Raw genomic sequence first — 26,860 nt, forward strand, 5'->3', positions numbered from 1 at the left:
AAATGGTGCAAATGTCATTTAAATGATATAAAACCAACAAAAATACTAAATGTACATTTTAACAAACCTGATGCTGCTTTTAAAACTAGTTTAACTGATTTATGAATTCATCATCTCACCAACATTTATTATCACTGACACATGTTCCTCCTGTTCATACTGACTATTAAAATATGACTTTTAAAACTATTTTTAAAGATGTTTAAGGTCTTTTTCTGCATTCATCCATTTATAAAACAATTACTAAACAATAAAATCTTAAATTACACATTGATCCAGTTTTCTCTTATTGATCTTTTATTAATATATTAATTATATTGAAGTGGGTGTAACCTCCATGCTGTCTTGCTGCGACCTCCATGATGTCTTGCTGCGGAGACGCTGAGTTCAGTCTGAATTTATCTGCTGCTGTTTTAACCTGATGCTGCTTTTAAAACTAGTTTAACTGATTTATTGAATTCATCATCTTACCAACTCTTCTTGTCACTGAGCCTTAAATAAAGGATTAAATGTCTGCAGGAGATCTTTAACATCTCTACATGAACACCTTTAAATCCAATATTCTCTCTAAATACACAAAATGAAATATGAAGCTAAGTGTGTAGATTTTCCATCCTGATCCTGATGACCCTAACCCTGGTTTCACTGATTTCCTTCCTCCCTTCCTTCCTTCCCTCCTTACTCCTTTCCTTCCTTCCTTCATTTATTCCTTCCTCACTCCCTCCTTACTTCTTTCATTCCTTCCTTCCTTCTCTCCTTACTTCCTTCCTTCCTTCCTCCTTTCCTTCCTCCCTCCCTTCCTTCCTTCCTCCCTCCCTCTTTCCTTCCTCCCTCCCTCCCTCCTTACTCCTTTCCTTCCTTCCTTCCTTCTCTCCTTACTTCCTTCCTCTTTTGCTCATTAATCCCTTCCTCCCTTCCTTCCCTCCTTACTCCTTTCCTTCCTTGCTTCCTTGCTTCCTTCCTTCCTTCCTTCCTTCCTTCCTTCCTTCCATCCTTCCTTCCATCCTTCCTTCCTTCACTGATTCTACAGACTTCAGTGTTTCCATCAGTGAAATGTTCTTTATGTGTTCAGGAGTTAATGACGTCTGTCACAAAGCAGACATCAAGGACACTTTACAGCGCTCCACTTTCCCCTGAACAATATGTGTTATAAAACATATTCATCTATAATGGATGGAGCATTAATTCACTACGATGACCCGCTTTAATGCAGAGTACAAGGTGGCAGTCACAGCTCAGCCAAGCCGCTCTTTGAGCTCTTTTAGCAAATGAACATTACAAAACTGTGACATTTGGGTCCAAACTGGGTTAAAGAGGCCAAAAGTGCAGAAAGACCAAAACTGTGCAGAAACTAATCTACATATTACATCAGTGTTAAAATGCTCCAACATCACACACAGGTACAATAATTTGGGTTTAATGAATAAGAGAGAAAGTATATTTGGCTCAAACCCTTCCTTCCTTCCTTCCTTCCTTCCTTCCTTCCTTCCTTCCTCCTTTCCTTCCTTCAAACCCTGGATGAAGTATTCAGATCATTTACTGAAAGCAGCACAAGGACTGAACTACTAATAAAACATCATTAGTTTAATCACTAGTAGAATGTAATTATGCCTCTACTCCTTACTCCTTTCCTTCCTTCCTTCCTTCCTTCCTCCCTTACTCCTTTCCTTCCTTCCTTCCTTCCTTCCTTCCTTCCTTCCTTCTCTCCTTACTTCCTTCCTCTTTTCCTCTCTAAATTCTTCCTTGACCTGAGGACAACAGGAGGGTTAATCACTAGTAGAATATAATTATGCCTCTACTCCTTACTTCCTTTCCTTCCTTCCCCCTTCCTTCTCTCCTAACCCTAACCCTACTTCACTACATTTCAGGGGCAACAGCAGTTATTCAATCTGCTGATTAAGACTTTGAAATGCAAAACATACCAGCATATAAAATATGATGCATTATGTAGATTACACTGTAGATAACATGGATTGAAATCCCATAAACAAGCTACCATGTTGAATCTTTAACTTCATCACATCAGTACATGCATGGCTCATTCTGTCAAACCTCATTTACACATTTTTCATCACTAACTTTTTTTATTTTGGTTTTTAAAGAAATCTACAATATAAAAAAACATGTTAAACCTCCAAAGAAACATATTTTCCCACCTAAGGCATAAAATCCTTATTAATATTATTATCCTTTTTATTCAGACCTGCGATTCATTTTTGTACCTTGTCACATTAAATACATTTTAAATATCGCTTTTATTTGGATACTAACAATTAAAATGATGTTATTGTTTTTTATTGTTAGATTCTTAATTTTGAAATATGAATTTAACATGTCAACTGCTTCACTTAAAAAACAACAACATACAATTTCACTTCAAAATGTCAAATAAAAGTAACATTTATTTGATTAGTTGACATTATTCCACATTTATTTATGAAGCATTTCCGTCATTAGTAAAGAAAATGACTGTAATGTGATTCATCATTTAACTGTATTAACTGTTTTTTCATTCTGGATATGAATGTGGAAATGACTTCATGATATAAGATCATTAAATGTAATCAAATATTAAAATATGTAATTATATTCTACTCAGGGGCATTTTTTTCTGCATCAGGAATATTTTAACTTTACTAATAAGTGAAAAACATCTTTACTGTTAATAAAGAAGTCAAACACACACAGACTGGTGCAGTGAGTGACCACTGGAGGGCGCTCTCACTGGAGACACTGCTGCTCAAACAAGAATAGAGTAGAAGAGTGTGTGTGTGTGTGTGTGTGTGTGTGTGTGTGTGTGTGTGTGTGTGTGTGTGTGTGTGTGTGTGTGTGTGTGTGTGTGTGTGTGTGTGTGTGTGTGTGTGTGTGTTGAACAGAGGCTGAAGCACTTTGAATGAGACAATAAGAAACAACCTTCAGAGGAAAATTAAACCTTCATTTCATCACTGTGTTCACTTTTAAAGCCTCCTGCACTCTGTACTGTATGTAGTGGTACTGTCCATTCATACCAGACAAGTTTGAGTCCAAATCTGGAGACATTGAGTCTCTACTGGAATATCTTTACATGATTTATAGTTAAAAACTACTTATTTATCCTCTACTGGTCCTTTATGCAGCTGCTCAGTTCACACACACACACACACACACACACACACACACACACACACACACACAGGACTTCAGCCTGATTGGCAGTTGATACAGAAACAGCAGGCGGTGGCATCAGTCTGCATCACCTCTGATTGGCTGAAGAAGTACATTTACTCGAGTACAGTTTGAGGCACTTGTACTTTACTGTAGTATTTCCATGTGATGCTACTTTCTACACTTAATACTTTTCTACTTTTGAGTATTTAAGTATTTCTACATCGCTGTATTGGAACAAATAAAAGTAAATGTTCTGTACTTATATAGCGCCTTTCTAGTCTTTGCAACCACTCAAAGCGCTTTACATGACAACTCATTCATACACTGATACTACCACGCAGGGAGCCAACCTGCTCATCAGGGGGAATTTAACCATTTATTCTCATTCATACACCGTTGGCACAGCAACGGGAGCAATTTGGGGTTAAGTGTCTTGCCCAAGGACACATCAACATGTGGATTGGAGGAGCCGGGAATCGAACCATCGATCTTCCTATTGGAGGACGACCGCTCCGCCTCCTGAGCCTGAAAGTAATGTTTGTTTTGAGTTTCTAATCAGAATCAGGTGCTGCATTCAGGTAATATTGGAAATATGAGATTCAGATTTGTAAATAACATCAATATCAGTGTTATATTTAAACTCTGATATATCGGACTTGATGCATCACTAGAAATGCATGAAAATCAAGCAAATAAGAACATCACACATCAGTCCAACGCTGGGGGGATTTCTTGACATGATTCATATATTCACTAGGATTATTTTTGTCTTGTAGAGTGAGCTTTGTGTTTTAAATAAAATGAATTAACATGTGTTGGTGTGTCACAGAGTTGATGTGTCCTGGGAGGAAGCAGGTTAACTGTCCACCTGCTGCTTCCTGCGTCACTCACCAATCAGGCAGAAGTCCTGAGACACAGACGACACTCCGTCATCTCAGACAGTCTGATGGAAACTGTGCAGATATTTGTTCTTTAAAGATGCTTCAGACTGAAAAAGCACTGTAGAGATTTGTTTATGTTAAAGTCTATCTCTTATATATATTTAGGCCAAGAGCTGATAAAAGAATCACACAAAGAGGTTTGACAAAGATTATCTGCTCTCTGGATTACAGCTACTTTTTATTACTTTCACTAAATGCACTCAAATATTTTGACCTGAAACAACCCAGAAAACCTTTTTGGTTGCACAATGGTGGCTTAAGATTCCTGTCAGCCTCAGTTCTGATACACAAATGTGTTTTCAGTTTTTGGACTTTTTCTCTAATCTTTGATTTTTGCTGAAATATTGGATCCCTCCCTGAGCTACTACCTTATCGTGGTGGAGGGGTTTGCGTGTCCCAATGACCCCAGGAGCTCAGTTGTCGGGGGCTCTTATGCCTCTGGTAGGGTCTCCCATGGCAAACAGGTCCGGGGGGAGGGGCCAGACAAAGGGTAGCTCAGAAGACCCTAATGACGACCAAAAGAAATGGTTTTCCGTGTCCCTTGCCAATACTTATTGCCCCCTGGCTTGGTGCCTGTATGTTGGAGTTTACCCCGGTAGACGAGAGGGTAGCCTCCCTCCGCTTTGGGTGGGGGGACGGATCCTGTTTGCACCCTTGAGGGTGCATGGGAGTTTGCCCAACCAGTCCACATGTGTTTTGTGGACTTGGAGAAGGCATTCGACCGTGTCCCTCGGAAAGTCCTGTGGGGGGTTCTCCAGGAGCATGGGGTATCGGACCTCCTGATAAGGGCCGTCCGTTCCCTGTATGACCGGTGTCAGAGCTTGGTCCGCATTGCCGGCAATAAGTCGGACTTGTTTCCAGTGAAGGTTGGACTCCGCCAGGGCTGCCCTTTGTCACCGATCCTGTTCATAATTTTTATGGACAGGATTTCTAGGCGCAGCCAGGGCGTTGAGGGGGTCCGGTTTGGTGACCTCAGGATTGGGGCACTGCTTTTTGCAGATGATGTGGTCCTGTTGGCTTCATCAGACCGTGACCTCCAACTCTCACTGGATCGGTTCGCAGCCGAGGGTGAAGTGGCCGGGATGAGAATCAGCACCTCCAAATCCGAGTCCATGGTCCAGTCTGGGCTCTCCCTTAGAGATAGGGTGAGAAGCTTGGATCATTTGAACATTTATTGAAATGAAAGCATGTGAGAAGTTTAGAGGGAAGAATCAGTATTTGGTGGAGCTGTTAACAACTCATAGACATCTGAAATGTGAGCCGACTGCACACTGCTGACTGGTTTCATCTTTAACAATGTGTTGGATTTTAAAAGCTTGTTATATTTTCCATTGAGTCAAATCTGCATCTGAAAAGTAACTAAAGCTGTTAAATAAATGTAGTGGAGTAGAAAGTAGCATCACGTGGAAATACTACAGTAAAGTACTAGTACCTCTAACTGTACTTCAGTAAAGTACAAGTACCTCTAACTGTACTACAGTAAAGTACTAGTACCTCAAACTGTACTACAGTAAAGTAATAATCAGTGATTATTCTAATCTAACAGAGGAAACATTCAGTTTCTGTCGCTCCAGGTTTCACTCTGGCTAATGCAAACTTGAACAAACGAGCTACCATTAATGTTTGTATAATAAATGGTGTTTAATGAGATCCAGGAGCAGATTGCGGGTGATGGAGGAGCTGAGTTCATCTGACAGGACGAAGCAGTTATGACCCTGAAAACCTGCAGGCTGAAGTCTGTGTGTAATGCTCTGATGTTCACTGTCATTACTTTCATGTCAGTGAAAAGGCTTTCTGTTCAACCTGAGAGATGACCTTCAAGTGTGTGTGTGTGTGTGTGTGTGTGTGTGTGTGTGTGTGTGTGTGTGTGTGTGTGTGTGCCTGTGTACCATCCTACCTGTCAATCATTCAGTGTCCTACATTTCTCACAGCCTCCATCAGTTTAACTGTTGATTAAATGGACGAAGGGTTTCTGTTATTACCCTCTGTGTGTGTGTTTGTGTGTGTGTGTGTGTGTGTGTGTGTGGTTGTCATCAGCAACCACACACACACACACACACACGCACTGATTGCAATTATTCTTCCACCAGTCGATGTAAGCAGCAGACATCAAATAACTAAAACTATTCGAATTGTCCAATTTTTATTTTTATATAATTTACTTTTTCTATAAAAACAACCTTTAGTGTCACATGATTCATAACTGGAAAACTCACCTTGAGCAGGAAGGATGTACATAAAAACCTGACACAAATATATAATTTAATCTTGTGAACTTATCTTGTTTAGTTTATATTTTTCTTATATAAGCTATAACTGCAACCTGGTGATAAAATGAAGATGTGATTAAACTCTTTCAAATCAGTGTTTCTTTATATTCCTCTGTGATCTGAATTACAGGATGGCAGGTATCTGCTGTTCACACACTGTAAACCCTCATTAACATGCAGCTTTAATCACAGAAAAGAAATTTAACAACGTGGTTTGATATCGTAGAAGAAGAAATTGACTCTGATGGGAGTTTCTAAAGTCTGTCCACATATTATTGCTCAATAGGTCGTACATACACAGTAATAAATATATTCCTGATTTCTTATTCACCCTCTTCTATAATTTCCTATCTTGTCTCCCTGTACACAGACACATGTACCGGTACATACTGTACTGGTACACTGTTAGTACAGAGTAATTACGCTGTATGTAACAGGCTGTAATCTGAAGTGTTACTGACACATCCTGATTCAGTTATCATCATCCTGCGCCATAAAGATGAATCTGAGCCGGAGCTGGTGGTAGATTAGTTTGTCAGATGGTGTAATGAAGCTTTTCTCCAGTTAAATGCCACAAAGACAAAGGACATCATCTTGCTCATCATCTCAGACCTTCATCAGAGTTTCTACAACATTATAAACATCTCTGTGGTCTGTAAGAAAGGACAGCAGCATGTGTTAAAGTTAAATGTTTTTAAAGGTTCTCTATATAGAAATTAGAAACTCCATCTCATCAGTGTGTGCTCGTAGTGTGAGACTATTACAGGCTCATATGACACAAATGATCTCCTATTAAATGCAACAACAAACCTTAAATACAACCAAAGGTACAAAATACCTTCCATTTTCATAAAAAGCTTCTCCACACTGAGCAAGAGGTGCTGTGGCTTAGCTGGTTAAAGCACCTGTCTTGTAAACAGGAGATCCTGGGTTCAAATCCCAGCAGTACCTGATGGTTGTTGGGTTACTGTGATAGTAAAGAGACAACTCATTACCTTCTTCGAGGCTTTATATCTCCATTTTATCCTTGGAAACTTGTTTGGTGACCTTTATCATTTCAGTTCATAAATGTCTTCACCTGAGTGTGACTGTACCTTTAAAGTAGAATACTCGTTTATCTGTGGCGCTGTGGCTTAGTTGGTTAAAGCGCCTGTCTAGTAAACAGGAGATCCTGGGTTCAAATCCCAGCAGTACCTCTGTGTGATTCACTTTCCTTTACCGAAATTTAAAGGCTCATTTGCATAAATCAAAACCCACTTTATTGCTATACATAGATGACTTTACAGATTTGAATGAAATGAGAGGAGAAGACAAATCAGTTGTAGGTGCTGTGGCTTAGCTGGTTAAAGCGCCTGTCTTGTAAACAGGAGACCCTGGGTTCAAATCCCAGCAGTACCTGACACAAGAAGAAAAGCAGGGAACCTCTAAAGTTTCCTATTGGTCTCACTGTAGTGATCAGTAGCTTGTTGTTTTTCTGGTAAATGTTTTCGTCAATGAACTTTTGAACAACATCTAAAGGGAAAGTAGGCGGTGGGGAGGCTTAGTGGTTAAAGTGCCTGTCTTGTAAACAGGAAATCCTGGGTTCAAATCCCAGTAGTACCTCTGTGTGACTCACTTTCCTTTACCAAAATAAAAGACTCATCTGCACAAATCAAAACCCACTTTGAAGGTAATGCGTTGTAAACAGGAGATCCTGGGTTCAAATCCCAGCAGTACCTGATGGTTGTTGGGTTACTGTCATAATAAAGAGCCAAATCATTACCTTCTTCAAGGCTTTACATCTCTCCATCTTATCCTTTGACACTTGTTTGGGGACCAATTTGCTTTAAAATGCTCTTTCCTCATTTACAACCAAAGTAACGATATGGATCAGAAATCAAGACAAAAACTTTATCATTTCAGTTCATAAATGTCTTCACCTGAGTGTGACTGCATCTTTAAGGTGAAACAGACTATTATCTGTGGCGCTGTGGCTTAGTTGGTTAAAGCGCCTGTCTAGTAAACAGGAGATCCTGGGTTCAAATCCCAGCAGTGCCTGATACACCTGACACAACAAGAAAAGGAGAGAACCTCTAAAATGTCCTATTGGTCTCACTGTAGTGATCAGTATCTTGTTTATTTTCGGTAAATGTCTTCGTCAATGAACTTTGGAACAACATCTAAGGGGAATGTAGGGGGTGCTGTGGCTTAGTGGTTAAAGCGCCTGTCTTGTAAACAGGAGATCTTGGGTTCAAATCCCAGCAGCACCTGATTTACAGAGAAAAAATCTCCTTAAGCCTGACTCTGTTCCGTATGAAAGATAGTTCAGTTTACAGAATCAAAGGTGGATCCCTTTCACAGTTATAATACTGATTCTCTGTAAGAAACACACAAGTGATTAGTGTTACTGTACCTATAAAACACAATATAACAGTATCCTGAAACTTTACGAGTCAACCACAAGAAAAGCATAAAATCTGTAAAATCTGATGGTAAATGTCTTCTTCATGAGCCTTTGAACAACATTTAAAAGAACCCTCAGAGGTGCTGTGGCTTAGTTGGTTAAAGTGCCTGTCTTGTAAACAGGAGATCCTGGGTTCAAATCCCAGCAGTACCTCTTTGAAATATCTCCTGAAAACCACTACTACCTGCGTGAAATTCAATCATTATGCTCAAGAAAAAGAGAGAACCTCTAACCTCAAGAACACACCGAAAAGCGGTCTGCAGCGTTGGCCTTAGGTATTCAAGCAGCTGAAGCTTGTCAAGGGATTGATAACAAGTTAATAATCAGAATCAGTTGTGTTCAAGACCTAAAACATGCAGGGCTGTAGCTTTCCAGGAGCAGGGTTGGTGATCACTGCTTTAGACCTTTTTATTGACCTCACTGCAGTGATCAGTATCAATTTGGTTTTCGTAAATGTCTTCCTCAATGAATGTTTGAACAACCTCTACAAGCAGCACAAGAGGTGCTGGTGCTTAGTTGGTTAAAGCGCCTGTCTCGTAAACAGGAGATCCTGGGTTCAAATCCCAGCAGTACCTGACACAAAAAGAAAAGGAGAGAACCTCTAAAACGCCCTATTGGTCTCACTGTAGTGATCAGTAGCTTGTTTATTTTCGGTAAATGTCTTCGTCAATGAACTTTTGAACAACATCTAAAGGGAATGTAGCGGGTGCTGTGGCTTAGTGGTTAAAGCGCCTGTCTTGTAAACAGGAAATCCTGGGTTCAAATCCCAGCAGTACCTCTGTATACCTTACTTTCCTTTACCAAAATAAAAGACTCATCTGCACAAATCAAAACCCACTTTGAAGGTAATGCGTTGTAAACAGGAGATCCTGGGTTCAAATCCCAGCAGCACCTGTGAGATGCTGTTCAAAGACACATGGCACTGAGGAACACACTTTCTTTTCTATAAATTCTTCCTAATGAAATGTTCCTCTCAGATAATCGTTTTAAAATGAAGGATTAAAGCTGCAAATGTTGGGTTTGCATCAGCAGTAACTCAACACGACTCTGACAGATCTCATAGAAAGGTGCTGTGGCTTAGTTGGTTAAAGCGCCTGTCTAGTAAACAGGAGATCCTGGGTTCAAATCCCAGCAGTACCTGATTTACAGAGAAAATATCTGCTTGAGACTGACTTTGTTCCGTATGAAAGATAGTTCCTTTACAGAATCAAAGGCTTTCACAGTTATAATGCTGATTCTCTGTAAGAAACACACAAGTGATTACTGTTACTGTACCTATAAAACACAATATAACAGTATCCTAAAACTTTACAAGTCAACCACAAGAAAAGCATAAAATCTGTAAATCTTCTCACTAATCTGATGGTAAATGTCTTCTTCATGAGCCTTTGAACAACATTTAAAAGGAGCATCAGAGGTGCTGTGGCTTAGTTGGTTAAAGTGCCTGTCTTGTAAACAGGAGATCTTGGGTTCAAATCCCAGCAGTACCTCTTGAAATATCTCTTGAAAACCACTACTACCTGAGTGAAATTCAATCCTCATACTGTGCTTTGTGTCTGCTCCATGAAAACAAAGATACATCAAGAAAAAAAGAGAACCTCTAACCTCAAGAACACGCTGAAAAGTAGTCTGTAGCAGTGACCTTAGGTATTCAAGCAGCTGAAGCTTGTCAAGGGCTTGATGACAAGTTAATAATCAGAATCAGTTGTGTTCGAGACCTAAAGCATGCAGGGCTGTAGCTCTCCAAGAGCAGGGTTGGTGATCACTGCTTTAGACCTTTTTATTGATCTCACTGTAGTGATCAGTATCAATTTGGTTTTCATAAATGTCTTCCTCAATGAATGTTTGAACAACCTCTACAAGCCACACAAGAGGTGCTGTGGCTTAGTTGGTTAAAGTGCCTGTCTTGTAAACAGGAGATCCTGGGTTCAAATCCCAGCAGTACCTGATATACCTGCCACAAGAAGAAAACCAGGGAACCTCTGAAACTTCCTATTGTTCTCACTGTAGTGATCAGTCGCTTGTTTATTTTGGGTAAATGTCTTCGTCAATGAACTTTTGAACAACATCTAAAGGGAATGTAGCGGGTGCTGTGGCTTAGTGGTTAAAGCGCCTGTCTTGTAAACAGGAAATCCTGGGTTCAAATCCCAGCAGTACCTCTGTATGCCTTACTTTCCTTTACCAATATAAAAGACTCATCTGCACAAATCAAAACCCACTTTGAAGGTAATGCGTTGTAAACAGGAGATCCTGGATTCAAATCCCAGCAGCACCTGTGAGATGCTGTTCAAAGACACATGGCACTGAGGAACACACTCACTTTTCTATAAATTCTTCCTAAAGATATGTTCCTCTCAGATAATCATTTAAAATGTTTTAATATGAAGGAGCAAAGCAGCAAATGTTGGGTTTGCATCAGCAGTAACTCAACACGACCCTGACAAACCTCATAGAGAGGTGCTGTGGCTTAGCTGGTTAAAGCGCCTGTCTAGTAAACAGGAGATCCTGGGTTCAAATCCCAGCAACACCTGCATGTAGTCTCTCTCTATTCTGCATCCACCACAAAGATACTAAAAGTAGGCTGCTCTCTCAGGAAGTTAACATCTATCCATTAGCTGATCATCTTTGCAACGTTTGAGAACGTCAGCTTGGGCTCTGGGGAACACTCATCACAATTTTTCCTTTAGTTATTAAATACTTCCAATTTTCACCTGGATTACATATACACATCTGTGGCGCTGTAGCTTAGTGGTTAAAGCGCCTGTCTCGTAAACAGGAGATCCTGGGTTCAAATCCCAGCGGTGCCTTTGTGTGGTTGCTTCCATGATTAAACACTCATATGCATCAAAACCACGTAGGAGTTTATTTTCTTCTTGATTATATTTTCAGTTCTGGTCATAGATAACTTTGCAGATTTCAATCAAATGAAGAATCAAACACCGGTGCTGTGGCTTAGTTGGTTAAAGCGCCTGTCTAGTAAACAGGAGATCCTGGGTTCAAATCCCAGCAGCACCTTAGTTACAGAGAAAATATCTTTGATACCGACTCTGTTCCGTATGAAAGATAGTTCAGTTTACAGAATCAAAGGTGGATCCCTTTCACAGTTATAATGCTGATTCTCTGTAAGAAACACACAAGTGATTACTGTTACTGTACGTATAAAACACAATATAACAGTATCCTGAAACTTTACGAGTCAACCACAAGAAAAGGAGAAAATCTTTAAATCTTCCCACTAATCTGATGGTAAATGTCTTCTTCATGAACCTTTGAACAACATTTAAAAGGACCATAGGAGGTGCTGTGGCTTAGTTGGTTAAAGTGCCTGTCTTGTAAACAGGAGATCCTGGGTTCAAATCCCAGCAGTACCTGATATACCTGACACAACAAGAAAAGGAGAGAACCTCTAACACATCCAATTGCTTTCACTGTAGTGATCAGTATCTTGTTGTTTCTGTGTAAATGTTTTCCTCAATTAACCTTTGAACAACATCTCAAGAGAATGTAGGAGGTGCTGTGGCTTAGTTGGTTAAAGTGCCTCTCTTGTAAACAGGAGATCTTGGGTTCAAATCCCAGCAGTACCTCTTTGAAATATCTCCTGAAAACCACTACTACCTGAGTGAAATTCAATCCTCATACTGTGTTTTGAGTCTGCTCCATGAAAACAAAGATGCATCAAGAAAAAGAGAGAACCTCTCACCTCAAGAACACGCTGAAAAGTAGTCTGTAGCAGTGGCCTTAGGTATTCAAGCAGCTGAAGCTTGTCAAGGGATTGATAACAAGTTAATAATCAGAATCAGTTGTGTTCAAGACCTAAAACATGCAGGGCTGTAGCTCTCCAAGAGCAGGGTTGGTGATCACTGCTTTAGACCTTTTTATTGATCTCACTGTAGTGATCAGTATCAATTTGGTTTTCGTAAATGTCTTCCTCAATGAATGTTTGAACAACCTCTACAAGCCACACAAGAGGTGCTGTGGCTTAGTTGGTTAAAGCGCCTGTCTCGTAAACAGGAGATCCTGGATTCAAATCCCAGCAGTACCTCACAGGGATCAAGTCTATGATAGGTCTCACTAAAGTAAGAAACTGCCCAGTTTGGATCCGGTGAAAGTAAATATTATATTAGACCTTCAACATGTCAGATGTTTTAAATTAATTGATTATGAAAAGAGTTATTATTTTCAGCTGTATTTCAGAATGCGACTACAACTTTAATATGAGAAGTTGAGTTCCCAGAGGTGCTGTGGCTTAGTTGGTTAAAGCGCCTGTCTAGTAAACAGGAGATCCTGGGTTCAAATCCCAGCAGTACCTGATTTACAGAGAAAACATCTCCTTGAGACCGACTCTGTTCCATACGAAAGATAGTTCAATCTACAGAATCAAAGGTGGATCCCTTTTATAGTTATAATGCTGATTCTCTGTAAGAAACACACAAGTGATTACTGTTACTGTACCTATAAAATACAATATAACAGTATCCTGAAACTTTACGAGTCAACCACAAGAAAAGGAGAAAATCTGTGAATCTTCTCACTAATCTGATGGTAAATGTCTTCTTCATGAGCCTTTGAACAACATTTAAAAGGAACAGCGGAGGTGTTGTGGCTTAGTTGGTTAAAGCGCCTGTCTTGTAAACAGGAGACCCTGGGTTCAAATCCCAGCAGTACCTGATTGTTGTTGGGTTACTGTCATAATAAAGAGCCAACTCATTACCTTCTTCAAGGCTTTACATCTCCATCTTATCCTTGGACACTTGTTTGGGGACCAATTTGCTTTAAAATATTCTTTCCTCATTTACAACCAAAGTAACAATATGGATCAGAAATCAAGACAAAAACTTTATCATTTCAGTTCATAAATGTCTTCACCTGAGTGTGACTGCACCTTTAAAGTGAAATAGACCATTATCTGTGGCGCTGTGGCTTAGTTGGTTAAAGCGCCTGTCTAGTAAACAGGAGATCCTGGGTTCAAATCCCAGCAGTGCCTGATACACCTGACACAACAAGAAAAGGAGAGAACCTCTAAAACGTCCTATTGGTCTCACTGTAGTGATCAGTATCTTGTTTAATTTCGGTAAATGTCTTCGTCAATGAACTTTGGAACAACATCTAAAGGGAATGTAGGGGGTGCTGTGGCTTAGTGGTTAAAGCGCCTGTCTCGTAAACAGGAGATCTTGGGTTCAAATCCCAGCAGCACCTGATTTACAGAGAAAACATCTCCTTAAGCCCGACTCTGTTCCCTACAAAAGATAGTTCAATTTAAAGAATCAAAGGTGGATCCCTTTCACAGTTATAATGCTGAATCTCTGTAAGAAACACACAAGTGATTACTGTTACTGTACTTATAAAACACAATATAACAGTATCCTGAAACTTTACGAGTCAACCACAAGAAAAGGAGAAAATCTGTAAATCTCATGGTAAATGTCTTCTTCATGAGCCTTTGAACAACATTTAAAAGGAACAGCGGAGGTGCTGTGGCTTAGTTGGTTAAAGCGCCTGTCTTGTAAACAGGAGACCCTGGGTTCAAATCCCAGCAGTACCTGATTGTTGTTGGGTTACTGTCATAATAAAGAGCCAACTCATTACCTTCTTCAAGGCTTTACATCTCCATCTTATCCTTGGACACATGTTTGGAGACCAATTTGCTTTAAAATGTTCTTTCCTCATTTACAACCAAAGTAACAATATGGATCAGAAATCAAGACAAAAACTTTATCATTTCAGTTCATAAATGTCTTCACCTGAGTGTGACTGCACCTTTAAAGTGAAATAGACCATTATCTGTGGCGCTGTGGCTTAGTTGGTTAAAGCGCCTGTCTAGTAAACAGGAGATCTTGGGTTCAAATCCCAGCAGCACCTGATTTACAGAGAAAACATCCCCTTAAGCCCGACTCTGTTCCGTACGAAAGGTAGTTCAATTTACAGAATCAAAGGTGGATCCCTTTCACAGTTATAATGCTGAATCTCTGTAAGAAACAGAGTTTCTGTAAGAAACACACAAGTGATTAGTGTTACTGTACCTATAAAACACAATATAACAGTATCCTGAAACTTTACCAGTCAACCACAAGAAAAGAAGTCCCACTAATCTGATGGTAAATGTCTTCTTCATGAGCCTTTGAACAACATTTAAAAGAACCCTCAGAGGTGCTGTGGTTAAAGTGCCTGTCTTGTAAACAGGAGATTCTGGGTTCAAATCCCAGCAGTACCTCTTTGAAATATCTCCTGAAAACCACTACTACCTGAGTGAAATTCAATCGTTATGCTCAAGAAAAAGAGAGAACCTCTAACCTCAAGAACACACCGAAAAGCGGTCTGCTGCAGTGGCCTTAGGTATTCAAGCAGCTGAAGCTTGTCAAGGGATTGATAACAAGTTAATAATCAGAATCAGTTGTGTTCGAGACCTAAAACATGCAGGGCTGTAGCTTTCCAGGAGCAGGGTTGGTGATCCCTGCTTTAGACCTTTTTATTGATCTCACTGCAGTGATCAGTATCAATTTGGTTTTCGTAAATGTCTTCCTCAATGAATGTTTGAACAACCTCTACAAGCAACACAAGAGGTGTTGTGGCTTAGTTGGTTAAAGCGCCTGTCTTGTAAACAGGAGATCCTGGGTTCAAATCCCAGCAATACCTCACAGGGACCAAGTCTATGATAGGTCTCACTAAAGTAAGAAAATGCCCAGTTTGAAATGCACAAAATCATCAGTTTGGATCCGGTGAAAGTAAACTTTGTATTAGACCTTCAACATGTCAGATGTTTTTAATTAATTGATTATGAAAAGATTTTATTTTCAGCTGTATTTCAGAATGCGACTACAAGTTTAATATGAGAAGTCAAGTTCTCAAAGGTGCTGTGGCTTAGTTGGTTAAAGCACCTGTCTTGTAAACAGGAGATCCTGGGTTCAAATCCCAGCAGTACCTGATATACCTGCCACAAGAAGAAAAGCAGGGAACCCCTGAAACTTCCTATTGGTCTCACTGTAGTGATCAGTATCTTGTTTATTTTCGGTAAATGTCTTCGTCAATGAACTTTTGAACAACATCGAAAGGGAATGTAGGGGGTGCTGTGGCTTAGTGGTTAAAGCGCCTGTCTTGTAAACAGGAAATCCTGGGTTCAAATCCCAGCAGTACCTCTGTATGCCTTACTTTCCTTTACCAAAATAAAAGACTCATCTGCACAAATCAAAACCCACTTTGAAGGTAATGCGTTGTAAACAGGAGATCCTGGGTTCAAATCCCAGCAGCACCTGTGAGATGCTGTTCAAAGACACATGTCACTGAGGAACACACTTTGTTTTCTATAAATTCTTCCTAATGAAATGTTCCTCTCAGATAATCGTTTTAAAATGAAGGATTAAAGCTGCGAATGTTGGGTTTGCATCAGCAGTAACTCAACACGACTCTGACACACTTCACGGAGAGGTGCTGTGGCTTAGTTGGTTAAAGTGCCTGTCTTGTAAACAGGAGATCCTGGGTTCAAATCCCAGCAGTACCTGTGAGTTATGTAGGGAACTACATGGTCTGACTTAATTTCCTATAAATTCTTCATAATGAAAGTTTCCGGCCTTTTAAAAGATTTTAATTTGAAGCACTGAATCAGGAAATATTTGGTTTGCATCAGCAGTAACTGAACACGACTCTGACACACGTCCTTCAGAGGTGCTGTGGCTTAGTTGGTTAAAGCGCCTGTTTAGTAAACAGGAAATCCTGGGTTCGAAATCCCAGCACTACCTGTGAGATGCTGTTTAAAGACACGTTGCAAGGAGGAATGAAGAACCCGTCATCAGAAAAATCTTATTTTGAAACAGCAAAGCTAGAAATCTTGCGTTTGCATCATCAGTAAACCCAATAGTACCAATCTAACAGATTATCTCCAAGAAATCAACAAACCCTTCATAGTATCCTGAAACTTTATGAGTCTACTTCATGAAAGCACAGAAAAGGAGAAAATCTCAAAACCTCCAGTTTGGTCTCACTGTAGTGATCAGTGTCATGTTGATTTTGGTAAATGTCTTCCTCAATTAACCTTTGAACAACATCTACAGGAAGGGCAAGAGGTGCTGTGGCTTAGTTGGTGAAAGCGCCTGTCTAGTAAACAGGAGATCCTGGGTTCAAATCCCCGTAGTGCCTGATGGTTGTTGGGTTACTTTCACAGCACGTTCTTCAACGCTAGGTCGAGGAATGAATATTGTGTCTTCAATCGGCCTTGTTGGATTCTCTAGAAAGGTATAATGTTGATTCTCCTAATGAACAAAATGACTGTCAAACTTTCTTTGAGGCATTATTTCTACATCTTATCCCAGAATACTTGCTTCATGCCCAACTCAATAAACATAACTTTATCATTTCAGTTCATAAAGGTCATATGAAAGCAGCTGTGATCAGAGGTGCTGTGGCTTAGCTGGTTAAAGTGTCTGTCTAGTAAACGGGAGGTCCTGGGTTCAAATCCCAACAGCACCTACATGTAGTCTTTCTCTATTCTGCATCCACCACAAAGATACTAAAAGTAGGCAGCTCTCTCAGGAAGTTAACATCTATCCATCAGCCGATCTTTACAACGTTTGAGAATGTCAGCTTGGGCTGTGGGGAACACTCATCACAATTTTTTCTTTAGTTATGAAATACTTCCTATTTTCACCTGGATTACATATTCACATCTGTGGCGCTGTAGCTTAGTGGTTAAAGCGCCTGTCTCGTAAACAGGAGAGCCTGGGTTCAAATCCCAGCAGTGCCTTTGTGTGATTGCTTCCATGATTAAACACTCATATGCATCAAAACCAGGTGGGGAGTTCCTGTCCTCTGAAAAGAAGCCAATGCGGAAGTAACTTAGAGCTGCATTCTATCAAAAGGCCACCAAGGGGTGACCGTCTCTATACAAATCAACGGAGAATTCACTTGATTTCTAACCTCAGTAAACGTTTTCAAAATGTGTTTATGGTCTCAATCGCTAGTTTAAAGCCTTCTTCAATGCAGTCTGGTGTTCATTTGTGACATTTTGGCCTCCCTGATTTTATATTTGACGATAAAGCAGGGTATGCATTAGGGCGTGGCTACGTCCTGATTGACAGGTTGGTTGACCAATGTCCTCCAGATCCAGCCCTCGCAACCAATCGCAGCCTCCCCGCTCCGCCGTTGGTCCCGCCCATACGTCCGTTCATGACTCCGCCTCATGCCCATATAAATAGAATCCGTGTTCTTTTTTTCCCAGAATGCACCTGAAATTTTCAAGATGGCGCTGCCTAGATTAGAAACTATTGGCTTCCGAGCAGCAGTCCACAAACCAATGGGTGACGTCACGGTTGTTACGTCCATTTCTTTTATACAGTCTGTGATCAAAACCCACATAGGAGTTTGTTTTCTTCTTGATTATATTTTCAGTTCTGGTCATAGATAACTTTGCAGATTTCAATCAAATGAAGAATCAAACACCGGTGCTGTGGCTTAGTTGGTTAAAGCGCCTGTCTAGTAAACAGGGTTCAAATCCCAGCAGTACCTTAGTTACAGAGAAAACATCTCCTTGATACCGACTCTGTTCCGTACGAAAGATATAAGTTAGTTATATATATCACAGTTATAATGCTGATTCTCTGTAAGAAACACATAAGTGATTACTGTTACTGTACCTAAAAAACACAATATAACAGTATCCTGAAACTTTACCAGTCAACCACAAGTAAAGGAGAAAATCTGTATATCTTCTTGCTAATCTGATGGTAAATGTCTTCTTCATGAACCTTTGAACAACATTTAAAAGGAGCATTAGAGGTGCTGTGGCTTAGTTGGTTAAAGCGCCTGTCTTGTAAACAGGAGATCTTGGGTTCAAATCCCAGCAGTACCTGATATACCTCACACAAGAAGAAACGGAGAGAACTTCTAACACATCCAATTGCTTTCACTGTAGTGATCAGTATCTTGTTGTTTCTGTGTAAATGTCTTCCTCAATTAACCTATTAACAACATCTCAAGGGAATGTATGTGGTGCTGTGGCTTAGTTGGTTAAAGTGCCTGTCTTGTAAACAGGAGATCCTGGGTTCAAATCCCAGCAGTACCTCTTTGAAATATCCCCTGAAAACCACTACTACCTGAGTGAAATTCAATTGTTATGCTCAAGAAAAAGAGAGAACCTCTAACCTCAAGAACACACCGAAAAGCGGTCTGCAGCGTTGGCCTTAGGTATTCAAGCAGCTGAAGCTTGTCAAGGGATTGATAACAAGTTAATAATCAGAATCAGTTGTGTTCAAGACCTAAAACATGCAGGGCTGTAGCTTTCCAGGAGCAGGGTTGGTGATCACTGCTTTAGACCTTTTTATTGATCTCACTGCAGTGATCAGTATCAATTTGGTTTTCGTAAATGTCTTCCTCAATGAATGTTTGAACAACCTCTACAAGTAACACAAGAGGTGCTGTGGCTTAGGTGGTTAAAGTGCCTGTCTCGTAAACAGGAGATCCTGGGTTCAGATCCCAGCAATACCTCACAGGGATCAAGTCTGAGATAGATCTCACTAAAATAAGAAACTGCCCACTTTGACATGCACGAAATCATCAGTTTGGATCCTGTGAAAGTAAATATTGTATTAGACCTTCGACATGTCAGATGTTTTAAATTAATTGATTATGAAAAGAGTTATTATTTTCAGCTGTATTTCAGAATGCGACTACAACTTTATTATGAGAAGCCATGTTCCCCGAGGTGCTGTGGCTTAGTTGGTTAAAGCGCCTGTCTAGTAAACAGGAGATCCTGGGTTCAAATCCCAGCAGTACCTGATGGTTGTTGGGTTACTATGATAGTAAAGAGACAACTCATTATCTTCTTCGAGGCTTTATATCTCCATCTTATCCTTGGACACTTGTTTGGAGACCAATTTGCTTTAAAATGTTCTTTCCTCATTTACAACCAAAGTAACAATATGGATCAGAAATCAAGACAAAAACTTATCATTTCAGTTCATAAATGTCTTCACCTGAGTGTGACTGCACCTTTAAAGTAAGAAAAAATGTTATCTGTGGCGCTGTGGCTTAGCTGGTTAAAGCGCCTCTCTTGTAAACAGGAGACCCTGGGTTCAAATCCCAGCAGTACCTGATCTACCTGACACAAGAAGAAAAGCAGGGAACCTCTGAAACTTCCTATTGGTCTCACTGTAGTGATCATTAGCTTGTTTATTATCTGGTAAATGTCTTCGTCAATGAACTTTTGAACAACATCTAAAGGGAAAGTAGGCGGTGCTGTGGCTTAGTGGTTAGAGTGCCTGTCTTGTAAACAGGAAATCCTGGGTTCAAATCCCAGCAGTACCTCTGTATGCCTTGCTTTCCTTTACCAAAATAAAAGACTCATCTGCACAAATCAAAACCCACTTTGAAGGTAATGCGTTGTAAACAGGAGATCCTGGGTTCAAATCCCAGCAGCACCTGTGAGATGCTGTTCAAAGACACATGGCACTGAGGAACACAATTTCTTTTCTATAAATTCTTCCTAATGAAATGTTCCTCTCAGATAATCATTTAAAATGTTTTATTATGAAGGAGCAAAGCAGCAAATGTTGGGTTTGCATCAGCAGTGACTCAACACGACCCTGACACACCTCAGAGAGAATTATTACCGAAAATTAAAGGCTCATTTGCATAAATCAAAACCCACTTTATTTCTGTTCATAGAGACTTTACAGATTTGAATGAAATGAGAGGAGAAGGCAAATCAGCTATAGGTGCTGTGGCTTAGCTGGTTAAAGTGCCTGTCTTGTAAATAGGAGACCCTGGGTTCAAATCCCAGCAGTACCTGATCTACCTGACACAACAAGAAAAGGATAGAACCTCTAACACATCCATTTGGTTTCACTGTAGTGATCAGTATCTTGTTGTTTCTGTGTAAATGTCTTCCTCAATTAACCTTTGAACAACATAGTTTGTTTTCTTCTTGATTATATTTTCAGTTCTGGTCATAGATAACTTTGCAGATTTCAATCAAATGAAGAATCAAGCACCGGTGCTGTGGCTTAGCTGGTTAAAGTGCCTGTCTAGTAAACAGGACATCCTGGGTTCAAATCCCAGCAGCACCTGCATGTAGTCTTTCTCAATTCTGCATCCACCACAAAGATACTGAAAGTTGGCTGCTCTCTCAGGAAGTTAACATCTATCCATCAGCTGATTATCTTTACAACGTCTGAGAACGTCAGCTTGGACTGTGGGGAACACTCATCACAAGTTTTTCTTTAGTTATTAAATACTTCCAATTTTCACCTGGATTACATACTCACATCGGTGGCGCTGTAGCTTAGTGGTTAAAGCGCCTGTCTCGTAAACAGGAGATCCTGGGTTCAACTCCCAGCAGTGCCTTTGTGTGATTGCTGCCATGAATAAACACTCATATGCATCAAAACCCACATAGGAGTTTGTTTTCTTCTTGATTATATTTTCAGTTCTGGTCATAGATAACTTTTCAGATTTCAATCAAATGAAGAATCAAACACCGGTGCTGTGGCTTAGTTGGTTAAAGTGCCTGTCTAGTAAACAGGAGATCCTGGGTTCAAATCCTAGCAGTACCTTAGTTACAGAGAAAGCATCTCATTAAGACCGACTCTGTTCGGTGCGAAAGATAGTTCAGTTTACAGAATCAAAGGTGGATCCCTTTCACAGTTATAATGCTGATTCTCTGTAAGAAACACACAAGTGATTACTGTTACTGTACGTATAAAACACAATATAACAGTATCCTGAAACTTTACGAGTCAACCACAAGAAAAGGAGAAAATCTGTAAATCTTCTCACTGATCTGATGGTAAATGTCTTCTTCATGAACGTTTGAACAACATTTAAAAGGAGTGTCAGAGGTGCTGTGGCTTAGTTGGTTAAAGTGCCTGTCTTGTAAACAGGAGACCCTGGGTTCAAATCCCAGTAGTACCTGATATACCTGCCACAAGAAGAAAAGCAGGGAACCTCTGAAACTTCCTATTGGTCTCACTGTAGTGATCAGTATCTTGTTTATTTTCGGTAAATGTCTTCGTCAATGAACTTTGGAACAACATCTAAAGGGAATGTAGGGGGTGCTGTGGCTTAGTGGTTAAAGCGCCTGTCTTGTAAACAGGAAATCCTGGGTTCAAATCCCAGCAGTACCTCTGTATGCCTTAAGGACTTTGCACATTTGGATGAAATGAGAGCAAAAGGCAAATCATTTATAGGTGCTGTGGCTTAGTTGGTTAAAGTGCCTGTCTAGTAAACAGGAGATCCTGGGTTCAAATCCCAGCAGCACCTGTGAGATGTTGTTCAAAGACACATGGCACTGAGGAACACACTCACTTTTCTATAAATTCTTCCTAATGAAATGTTCCTCTCAGATAATCGTTTTAAAATGAAGGATTAAAGCTGCGAATGTTGGGTTTGCATCAGCAGTAACTCAACACGACTCTGACACGCTTCATAGAGAGGTGCTGTGGCTTAGTTGGTTAAAGTGCCTGTTTTGTAAACAGGAGATCCTGGGTTCAAATCCCAGCAGTACCTGTGAGTTATGTAGGGAACTACATGGTCTGACTTAATTTCCTATAAATTCTTCATAATGAAAGCTTCCTGCCTTTTAAAAGATTTTAATTTGAAGCACTAAATCAGGAAATATTTGGTTTGCATCAGCAGTAACTGAACACGACTCTGACACACGTCCTTCAGAGGTGCTGTGTTTTAGTTGGTTAAAGTGCCTGTTCAGTAAACAGGAGATCTTGGGTTCAAATCCCAGCACTACTTGCGAGATGCTGTTTAAAGACACATTGCAAGGAGGAATGAAGAACCTGTCATTAGAAACATTTTATTTTGAAGCAGCAAAGCTAGAAATCTTGCGTTTGCATCATCAGTAAACCCAGTAGTACCAATCTAACAGATGGGTACATCTTATCCCCTTGCTTGATGACCAAGTCAATAACATAACTTTATCATTTCAGTTCATAAAGTTCATATGAAAGTAGCTGTGATCAGAGGTGCTGTGGCTTAGCTGGTTAAAGCGCCTGTCTAGTAAACAGGAGATCCTGGGTTCAAATCCCAGCACCACCTCCATATAGTCTTTCTCTATTCTGCATCCACCACAAAGATACTAAAAATAGGCTGCTCTCTCAGGAAGTTAACATCTATCCATTAGCTGATTATCTTTACAACGTTTGAGAATGTAATTTTTTTTCTTTAGTTATTAAATACTTCCTATTTTCACCTGGATTACATTTGCACATCTGTGGCGCTGTAGCTTAGTGGTTAAAGCGCCTGTCTTGTAAACAGGAGAGCCTGGGTTCAAATCCCAGCAGTGCCTTTGTGTGATTCAGTGGCGGCTGGTGAAATTTTTTTTTGGTGGGGCTGGTGTGCCAACAGATTTCCCTGCCTAATCTAGCATAAGCATTCAAATGAACAGTCGGAAAATGACTACAGTTCCACAATAATAATTTAATTTCATAGAAAAAGTAACAATTTACAGCTATAATTAGACTTTATGCTATCAAATACTATACAATACAATCAAGGGATAAATTCACAACAAGGGTATGATTTCAGCTGAATCTATACAAATCAATAGTGAGTGAGTGAATGAGTGAGTGGAGGGGGGGAGTGTCTAAGGTGAGTGTGGGTTGAGAAGAGAGAATGAAAGAGAACTTTTCCTATTAAAGTGTAACATATACAAAGAATTTAGAACCAAGTTATTTTCAAAAATTAAACATAAAACAGATGATTTTAATACCCTCTCTAATCAAGACAAAAAGCAGCATCAGTGTCATACATTTGTCACAGCCTGTCACAGCATTCTCCACAACTATATTACAATTACATAATATTACATATTGACAACATATAGCTATATATACACAACTTAAAAGACACAAGAATGTCTCTGGTCCTCTGTGTGTCTGTTCCTCTGCATGTCTTCTCCCAATGTTCTCCGTTTCTTTGTGGGTGGCTCCTGAACAGGTCCCCTGTACTCCTCATCCTCAGTCAGATTAGGAACAGCCTCCCTGATCCAATACATAAGTTTTATGAGTCAGTTGTGAAAACTGGTTAGGGATATATTAACCAAACCCAAGGTTGTTATAATTATTTCATCTAAACTTCACAGATAAATTAATAATTTGAATAAGATGACATAAGCATTTTAGGCTACACATAATTTATGCAGAGAATTAACAATTAGGCTAGGCTACCTAATAATGCATTTAACATACCTGATAGCCTGCATGCGGTTAATGAATGCCTGGGTGATTCCTGCGATGTAGACAGCATCGATGTTTCAGTTCCAGTTCCAGCTCCTTAACGAGAAGTTTTTCCTCCGTCGTCCGTCTTGCAAAAGGGTAGATTAATAATGGTTTAACCGAATTTGGTGGAAGCTGCTCTTGAACTCCGGTTGTCACCGCCATCGTCGTAGCACGTATTTTTTTCCCCGCCGTAGCGTAGGACAGAGTCTGGGAGTCGCAATACGAAAAAAACCATCGCTGGCTCCTCATGTAGCTTTAGCAATCCTAAACCTTCATGCATTTTACGTAGCAGTTGGGCTGAAATTTCCAGCGCCCCACCGGCGTTAAATTTGGCGACGTTGATAGGCCAATTATTCATAATTTCTCCCTAGCAACCATACCGGATTGGCTGTTTAGCTGCAGGTCAGGGGCACTTCTGCTGAGCGCCCCATGAGAGAATGATACACTGTCTGTCAGTGGAAATTCACTGTTTAATGAGTGTCAGTTGGTGGAAATGTTGTTTAAATGATTTAAATTGCATGTAGGCACACACACTATTAAGTAAAACTGGCATTGATTATTGTTTTTAAATGTAAAAGATATGTTTTCCCCTAAACAGCTGGTGGGGCGGTGCCCCAGCGCCCCCTATGGGCCAGCCGCCACTGGTGTGATTGCTTCCATGAATAAACACTCATATGCATCAAAACCCACATAGGAGTTTGTTTTCTTCTTGATTATATTTTCAGTTCTGGTCATAGATAACTTTTCAGATTTCAATCAAATGAAGAATCAAACACCGGTGCTGTGGCTTAGTTGGTTAAAGCACCTGTCTAGTAAACAGGAGATCCTGGGTTCAAATCCCAGCAGCACCTGATTTACAGAGTAAATATCTCCTTGATATTCCGACTCTGTTCCGTATGAAAGATAGTTCAGTTTACAGAATCAAAGGTGGATCCCTTTCACAGTTATAATGCTGATTCTCTGTAAGAAACACACAAGTGATTACTGTTACTGTACCTATAAAACACAATATAACAGTATCCTGAAACTTTACGAATCAACCACAAGAAAAGGAGAAAATCTATAAATCTTCTCACTAATCTGTTGGTAAATGTCTTCTTCATGAACCTTTGAACAACACTTAAAAGGAGCATCGGAGGTGCTGTGGCTTAGTTGGTTAAAGCGCCTGTCTTGTAAACAGGAGATCCTGGGTTCAAATCCCAGCAGTACCTCTTTGAAATATCTCCTGAAATCCACTACTACCTGAGTGAAATTCAATCCTCATACTGTGCTTTGAGTCTGCTCCATGAAAACAAAGATGCATCAAGAAAAAGAGAGAACCTCTAACCTCAAGAACACACCGAAAAGTGGTCTGCAGCGTTGGCCTTAGGTATTCAAGCAGCTGAAGCTTGTCAAGGGACTGATAACAAGTTAATAATCAGAATCAGTTGTGTTCAAGACCTAAAACATGCAGGGCTGTAGCTCTCCAGGACCAGGGTTGGTGATCACTGCTTTAGACCTTTTTATTGATCTCACTGTAGTGATCAGTATCAATTTGGTTTTCGTAAATGTCTTCCTCAATGAATGTTTGAACAACCTCTACAAGCGACACAAGAGGTGCTGTGGCTTAGTTGGTTAAAGTGCCTGTCTCGTAAACAGGAGATCCTGGGTTCAAATCCCAGCAGTACCTCACAGGGATCAAGTCTATGATAGGTCTCACTAAAATAAGAAACTGCCCAGTTTGGATCCGGTGAAAGTAAATATTATATTAGACCTTCAACATGTCAGATGTTTTAAATTAATTGATTATGAAAAGAGTTATTATTTTCAGCTGTATTTCAGAATGCGACTACAACTTTAATATGAGAAGTAGAGTTCCCAGAGGTGCTGTGGCTTAGTTGGTTAAAGCGCCTGTCTTGTAAACAGGAGATCCTGGGTTCAAATCCCAGCAGCACCTCAGAGATGCAGTTTGAAGACACATGACTACAAGGTACATATTTAAATTCTTCATAATGAAAGTTTCCTGCCTTTTAAAAGCAACATACACAAAAAAAACTCTAAATATAGAATATTTAATGTTGATAGCAAAATGATGTGTTACAGGCATTATTGAGTGTGTTAGTTTTTCTATGATTGCTAGCTGTAGTAACTTGAACATCAGAGACTAAAACCTCCCAAACTATATCAAGAAGATTATTATGAAGATGATAAGTGTCCCACAGACTCCCTAATGGCTTTCTTTGACCAGCAGGATCTCTGCAAGACCAGGTCTATATTAGACTGCAATGACCAGCAGCCCCTTCACTGAGTCTGAAAGTCTCCCCTCAGGCTGAGACTTACTGCAGGAGGAAAAACGCCTTTGTTCCCTGTGCAATAACCCTGCTTAATCTGCACATGTAACGTAGCATTTTAGAGCTTGTTCTGATGTCTTATTGTTTTCTATATGTTTTCTGAACAGGAAACATTTGAGTACTTTTGTTTTTTTTTCTCGTGCCCCTGTCTGCAAGTCGAGTTTCTCATCTGGGATAATAAAGTGACTGAACTGAACTGAACCTGTTTCTTCACGTAGTTCTTTGGCTTCTTCTTCTGGGTTTGAGGTGTAAAAGTTGTTTTCGGGACATGAAAACAGAGAAACATCTGCTGCTCGCTGTAAATTAACTCTCAACATGTGTCGTCCATCAAAAAACCTCAAACACTCGCTCACGTCTTCATCTTACATCATGGAGGAATCATTCAGGACTCGTTGGGTTTAGCTGCCATCACAGCCAGATGTTAAGTTTCCATTAAATAAAAACCTGTATTTGGTCATATCACGGTTAGCTTTTTATCCAACAAAGGCCATTCTGCTATTTACATTGTCTATACTGT

General features: G+C 40.0%; 52 non-coding genes across 52 annotated transcripts; all 52 read left to right on the forward strand.

Annotated features, from left to right (window-relative positions):
- The first annotated feature begins 7,235 nt into the window (after positions 1-7,235).
- trnat-ugu (transfer RNA threonine (anticodon UGU)) lies at positions 7,236-7,309 on the forward strand. The gene has a single exon. It is a non-coding gene; the product is annotated as a tRNA-Thr (tRNA).
- A 171-nt stretch (positions 7,310-7,480) lies between these two features.
- trnat-agu (transfer RNA threonine (anticodon AGU)) lies at positions 7,481-7,554 on the forward strand. Its single transcript has one exon. It is a non-coding gene; the product is annotated as a tRNA-Thr (tRNA).
- Positions 7,555-7,682: 128 nt separating this feature from the next.
- trnat-ugu (transfer RNA threonine (anticodon UGU)) lies at positions 7,683-7,756 on the forward strand. Its single transcript has one exon. It is a non-coding gene; the product is annotated as a tRNA-Thr (tRNA).
- Positions 7,757-8,321: 565 nt separating this feature from the next.
- Positions 8,322-8,395, forward strand: trnat-agu (transfer RNA threonine (anticodon AGU)). Its single transcript has one exon. It is a non-coding gene; the product is annotated as a tRNA-Thr (tRNA).
- Positions 8,396-8,534: 139 nt separating this feature from the next.
- Positions 8,535-8,607, forward strand: trnat-ugu (transfer RNA threonine (anticodon UGU)). The gene has a single exon. It is a non-coding gene; the product is annotated as a tRNA-Thr (tRNA).
- A 273-nt stretch (positions 8,608-8,880) lies between these two features.
- Positions 8,881-8,954, forward strand: trnat-ugu (transfer RNA threonine (anticodon UGU)). The gene has a single exon. It is a non-coding gene; the product is annotated as a tRNA-Thr (tRNA).
- A 348-nt stretch (positions 8,955-9,302) lies between these two features.
- trnat-cgu (transfer RNA threonine (anticodon CGU)) lies at positions 9,303-9,376 on the forward strand. The gene has a single exon. It is a non-coding gene; the product is annotated as a tRNA-Thr (tRNA).
- A 130-nt stretch (positions 9,377-9,506) lies between these two features.
- trnat-ugu (transfer RNA threonine (anticodon UGU)) lies at positions 9,507-9,579 on the forward strand. Its single transcript has one exon. It is a non-coding gene; the product is annotated as a tRNA-Thr (tRNA).
- Positions 9,580-9,867: 288 nt separating this feature from the next.
- On the forward strand, positions 9,868-9,941 carry trnat-agu (transfer RNA threonine (anticodon AGU)). The gene has a single exon. It is a non-coding gene; the product is annotated as a tRNA-Thr (tRNA).
- Positions 9,942-10,217: 276 nt separating this feature from the next.
- On the forward strand, positions 10,218-10,291 carry trnat-ugu (transfer RNA threonine (anticodon UGU)). Its single transcript has one exon. It is a non-coding gene; the product is annotated as a tRNA-Thr (tRNA).
- Positions 10,292-10,674: 383 nt separating this feature from the next.
- On the forward strand, positions 10,675-10,748 carry trnat-ugu (transfer RNA threonine (anticodon UGU)). Its single transcript has one exon. It is a non-coding gene; the product is annotated as a tRNA-Thr (tRNA).
- Positions 10,749-10,887: 139 nt separating this feature from the next.
- trnat-ugu (transfer RNA threonine (anticodon UGU)) lies at positions 10,888-10,960 on the forward strand. Its single transcript has one exon. It is a non-coding gene; the product is annotated as a tRNA-Thr (tRNA).
- Positions 10,961-11,257: 297 nt separating this feature from the next.
- Positions 11,258-11,331, forward strand: trnat-agu (transfer RNA threonine (anticodon AGU)). The gene has a single exon. It is a non-coding gene; the product is annotated as a tRNA-Thr (tRNA).
- Positions 11,332-11,535: 204 nt separating this feature from the next.
- Positions 11,536-11,608, forward strand: trnat-cgu (transfer RNA threonine (anticodon CGU)). Its single transcript has one exon. It is a non-coding gene; the product is annotated as a tRNA-Thr (tRNA).
- Positions 11,609-11,742: 134 nt separating this feature from the next.
- Positions 11,743-11,816, forward strand: trnat-agu (transfer RNA threonine (anticodon AGU)). The gene has a single exon. It is a non-coding gene; the product is annotated as a tRNA-Thr (tRNA).
- A 282-nt stretch (positions 11,817-12,098) lies between these two features.
- On the forward strand, positions 12,099-12,172 carry trnat-ugu (transfer RNA threonine (anticodon UGU)). The gene has a single exon. It is a non-coding gene; the product is annotated as a tRNA-Thr (tRNA).
- A 139-nt stretch (positions 12,173-12,311) lies between these two features.
- trnat-ugu (transfer RNA threonine (anticodon UGU)) lies at positions 12,312-12,385 on the forward strand. The gene has a single exon. It is a non-coding gene; the product is annotated as a tRNA-Thr (tRNA).
- Positions 12,386-12,769: 384 nt separating this feature from the next.
- trnat-cgu (transfer RNA threonine (anticodon CGU)) lies at positions 12,770-12,843 on the forward strand. Its single transcript has one exon. It is a non-coding gene; the product is annotated as a tRNA-Thr (tRNA).
- Positions 12,844-13,036: 193 nt separating this feature from the next.
- Positions 13,037-13,110, forward strand: trnat-agu (transfer RNA threonine (anticodon AGU)). Its single transcript has one exon. It is a non-coding gene; the product is annotated as a tRNA-Thr (tRNA).
- A 284-nt stretch (positions 13,111-13,394) lies between these two features.
- Positions 13,395-13,468, forward strand: trnat-ugu (transfer RNA threonine (anticodon UGU)). Its single transcript has one exon. It is a non-coding gene; the product is annotated as a tRNA-Thr (tRNA).
- Positions 13,469-13,711: 243 nt separating this feature from the next.
- Positions 13,712-13,785, forward strand: trnat-agu (transfer RNA threonine (anticodon AGU)). The gene has a single exon. It is a non-coding gene; the product is annotated as a tRNA-Thr (tRNA).
- A 139-nt stretch (positions 13,786-13,924) lies between these two features.
- On the forward strand, positions 13,925-13,997 carry trnat-cgu (transfer RNA threonine (anticodon CGU)). The gene has a single exon. It is a non-coding gene; the product is annotated as a tRNA-Thr (tRNA).
- A 272-nt stretch (positions 13,998-14,269) lies between these two features.
- trnat-ugu (transfer RNA threonine (anticodon UGU)) lies at positions 14,270-14,343 on the forward strand. Its single transcript has one exon. It is a non-coding gene; the product is annotated as a tRNA-Thr (tRNA).
- A 243-nt stretch (positions 14,344-14,586) lies between these two features.
- trnat-agu (transfer RNA threonine (anticodon AGU)) lies at positions 14,587-14,660 on the forward strand. Its single transcript has one exon. It is a non-coding gene; the product is annotated as a tRNA-Thr (tRNA).
- Positions 14,661-15,360: 700 nt separating this feature from the next.
- Positions 15,361-15,434, forward strand: trnat-ugu (transfer RNA threonine (anticodon UGU)). Its single transcript has one exon. It is a non-coding gene; the product is annotated as a tRNA-Thr (tRNA).
- Positions 15,435-15,648: 214 nt separating this feature from the next.
- trnat-ugu (transfer RNA threonine (anticodon UGU)) lies at positions 15,649-15,722 on the forward strand. Its single transcript has one exon. It is a non-coding gene; the product is annotated as a tRNA-Thr (tRNA).
- A 139-nt stretch (positions 15,723-15,861) lies between these two features.
- Positions 15,862-15,934, forward strand: trnat-ugu (transfer RNA threonine (anticodon UGU)). The gene has a single exon. It is a non-coding gene; the product is annotated as a tRNA-Thr (tRNA).
- Positions 15,935-16,222: 288 nt separating this feature from the next.
- On the forward strand, positions 16,223-16,296 carry trnat-ugu (transfer RNA threonine (anticodon UGU)). The gene has a single exon. It is a non-coding gene; the product is annotated as a tRNA-Thr (tRNA).
- A 163-nt stretch (positions 16,297-16,459) lies between these two features.
- trnat-agu (transfer RNA threonine (anticodon AGU)) lies at positions 16,460-16,534 on the forward strand. The gene has a single exon. It is a non-coding gene; the product is annotated as a tRNA-Thr (tRNA).
- A 323-nt stretch (positions 16,535-16,857) lies between these two features.
- On the forward strand, positions 16,858-16,931 carry trnat-agu (transfer RNA threonine (anticodon AGU)). The gene has a single exon. It is a non-coding gene; the product is annotated as a tRNA-Thr (tRNA).
- Positions 16,932-17,187: 256 nt separating this feature from the next.
- On the forward strand, positions 17,188-17,261 carry trnat-agu (transfer RNA threonine (anticodon AGU)). The gene has a single exon. It is a non-coding gene; the product is annotated as a tRNA-Thr (tRNA).
- Positions 17,262-17,462: 201 nt separating this feature from the next.
- Positions 17,463-17,535, forward strand: trnat-cgu (transfer RNA threonine (anticodon CGU)). Its single transcript has one exon. It is a non-coding gene; the product is annotated as a tRNA-Thr (tRNA).
- A 1,030-nt stretch (positions 17,536-18,565) lies between these two features.
- Positions 18,566-18,639, forward strand: trnat-ugu (transfer RNA threonine (anticodon UGU)). The gene has a single exon. It is a non-coding gene; the product is annotated as a tRNA-Thr (tRNA).
- A 139-nt stretch (positions 18,640-18,778) lies between these two features.
- On the forward strand, positions 18,779-18,852 carry trnat-ugu (transfer RNA threonine (anticodon UGU)). Its single transcript has one exon. It is a non-coding gene; the product is annotated as a tRNA-Thr (tRNA).
- Positions 18,853-19,200: 348 nt separating this feature from the next.
- On the forward strand, positions 19,201-19,274 carry trnat-cgu (transfer RNA threonine (anticodon CGU)). The gene has a single exon. It is a non-coding gene; the product is annotated as a tRNA-Thr (tRNA).
- Positions 19,275-19,490: 216 nt separating this feature from the next.
- Positions 19,491-19,564, forward strand: trnat-agu (transfer RNA threonine (anticodon AGU)). The gene has a single exon. It is a non-coding gene; the product is annotated as a tRNA-Thr (tRNA).
- A 242-nt stretch (positions 19,565-19,806) lies between these two features.
- Positions 19,807-19,880, forward strand: trnat-ugu (transfer RNA threonine (anticodon UGU)). Its single transcript has one exon. It is a non-coding gene; the product is annotated as a tRNA-Thr (tRNA).
- A 140-nt stretch (positions 19,881-20,020) lies between these two features.
- trnat-ugu (transfer RNA threonine (anticodon UGU)) lies at positions 20,021-20,093 on the forward strand. The gene has a single exon. It is a non-coding gene; the product is annotated as a tRNA-Thr (tRNA).
- Positions 20,094-20,502: 409 nt separating this feature from the next.
- Positions 20,503-20,576, forward strand: trnat-ugu (transfer RNA threonine (anticodon UGU)). Its single transcript has one exon. It is a non-coding gene; the product is annotated as a tRNA-Thr (tRNA).
- Positions 20,577-20,780: 204 nt separating this feature from the next.
- On the forward strand, positions 20,781-20,854 carry trnat-agu (transfer RNA threonine (anticodon AGU)). The gene has a single exon. It is a non-coding gene; the product is annotated as a tRNA-Thr (tRNA).
- Positions 20,855-21,058: 204 nt separating this feature from the next.
- trnat-cgu (transfer RNA threonine (anticodon CGU)) lies at positions 21,059-21,131 on the forward strand. The gene has a single exon. It is a non-coding gene; the product is annotated as a tRNA-Thr (tRNA).
- A 135-nt stretch (positions 21,132-21,266) lies between these two features.
- On the forward strand, positions 21,267-21,340 carry trnat-agu (transfer RNA threonine (anticodon AGU)). The gene has a single exon. It is a non-coding gene; the product is annotated as a tRNA-Thr (tRNA).
- A 284-nt stretch (positions 21,341-21,624) lies between these two features.
- On the forward strand, positions 21,625-21,698 carry trnat-ugu (transfer RNA threonine (anticodon UGU)). The gene has a single exon. It is a non-coding gene; the product is annotated as a tRNA-Thr (tRNA).
- A 139-nt stretch (positions 21,699-21,837) lies between these two features.
- Positions 21,838-21,910, forward strand: trnat-ugu (transfer RNA threonine (anticodon UGU)). Its single transcript has one exon. It is a non-coding gene; the product is annotated as a tRNA-Thr (tRNA).
- A 62-nt stretch (positions 21,911-21,972) lies between these two features.
- trnat-agu (transfer RNA threonine (anticodon AGU)) lies at positions 21,973-22,046 on the forward strand. The gene has a single exon. It is a non-coding gene; the product is annotated as a tRNA-Thr (tRNA).
- Positions 22,047-22,218: 172 nt separating this feature from the next.
- Positions 22,219-22,292, forward strand: trnat-ugu (transfer RNA threonine (anticodon UGU)). The gene has a single exon. It is a non-coding gene; the product is annotated as a tRNA-Thr (tRNA).
- Positions 22,293-22,758: 466 nt separating this feature from the next.
- On the forward strand, positions 22,759-22,832 carry trnat-agu (transfer RNA threonine (anticodon AGU)). Its single transcript has one exon. It is a non-coding gene; the product is annotated as a tRNA-Thr (tRNA).
- A 177-nt stretch (positions 22,833-23,009) lies between these two features.
- trnat-ugu (transfer RNA threonine (anticodon UGU)) lies at positions 23,010-23,082 on the forward strand. The gene has a single exon. It is a non-coding gene; the product is annotated as a tRNA-Thr (tRNA).
- Positions 23,083-24,790: 1,708 nt separating this feature from the next.
- trnat-agu (transfer RNA threonine (anticodon AGU)) lies at positions 24,791-24,864 on the forward strand. The gene has a single exon. It is a non-coding gene; the product is annotated as a tRNA-Thr (tRNA).
- A 286-nt stretch (positions 24,865-25,150) lies between these two features.
- trnat-ugu (transfer RNA threonine (anticodon UGU)) lies at positions 25,151-25,224 on the forward strand. Its single transcript has one exon. It is a non-coding gene; the product is annotated as a tRNA-Thr (tRNA).
- Positions 25,225-25,608: 384 nt separating this feature from the next.
- trnat-cgu (transfer RNA threonine (anticodon CGU)) lies at positions 25,609-25,682 on the forward strand. Its single transcript has one exon. It is a non-coding gene; the product is annotated as a tRNA-Thr (tRNA).
- Positions 25,683-25,875: 193 nt separating this feature from the next.
- On the forward strand, positions 25,876-25,949 carry trnat-ugu (transfer RNA threonine (anticodon UGU)). Its single transcript has one exon. It is a non-coding gene; the product is annotated as a tRNA-Thr (tRNA).
- The last annotated feature ends 911 nt before the right edge of the window (positions 25,950-26,860 follow it).

Source organism: Scomber japonicus, chromosome 14, assembly GCF_027409825.1.
Source record: "Scomber japonicus isolate fScoJap1 chromosome 14, fScoJap1.pri, whole genome shotgun sequence".
NCBI classification, from domain to species: Eukaryota; Metazoa; Chordata; class Actinopteri; order Scombriformes; family Scombridae; genus Scomber; species Scomber japonicus.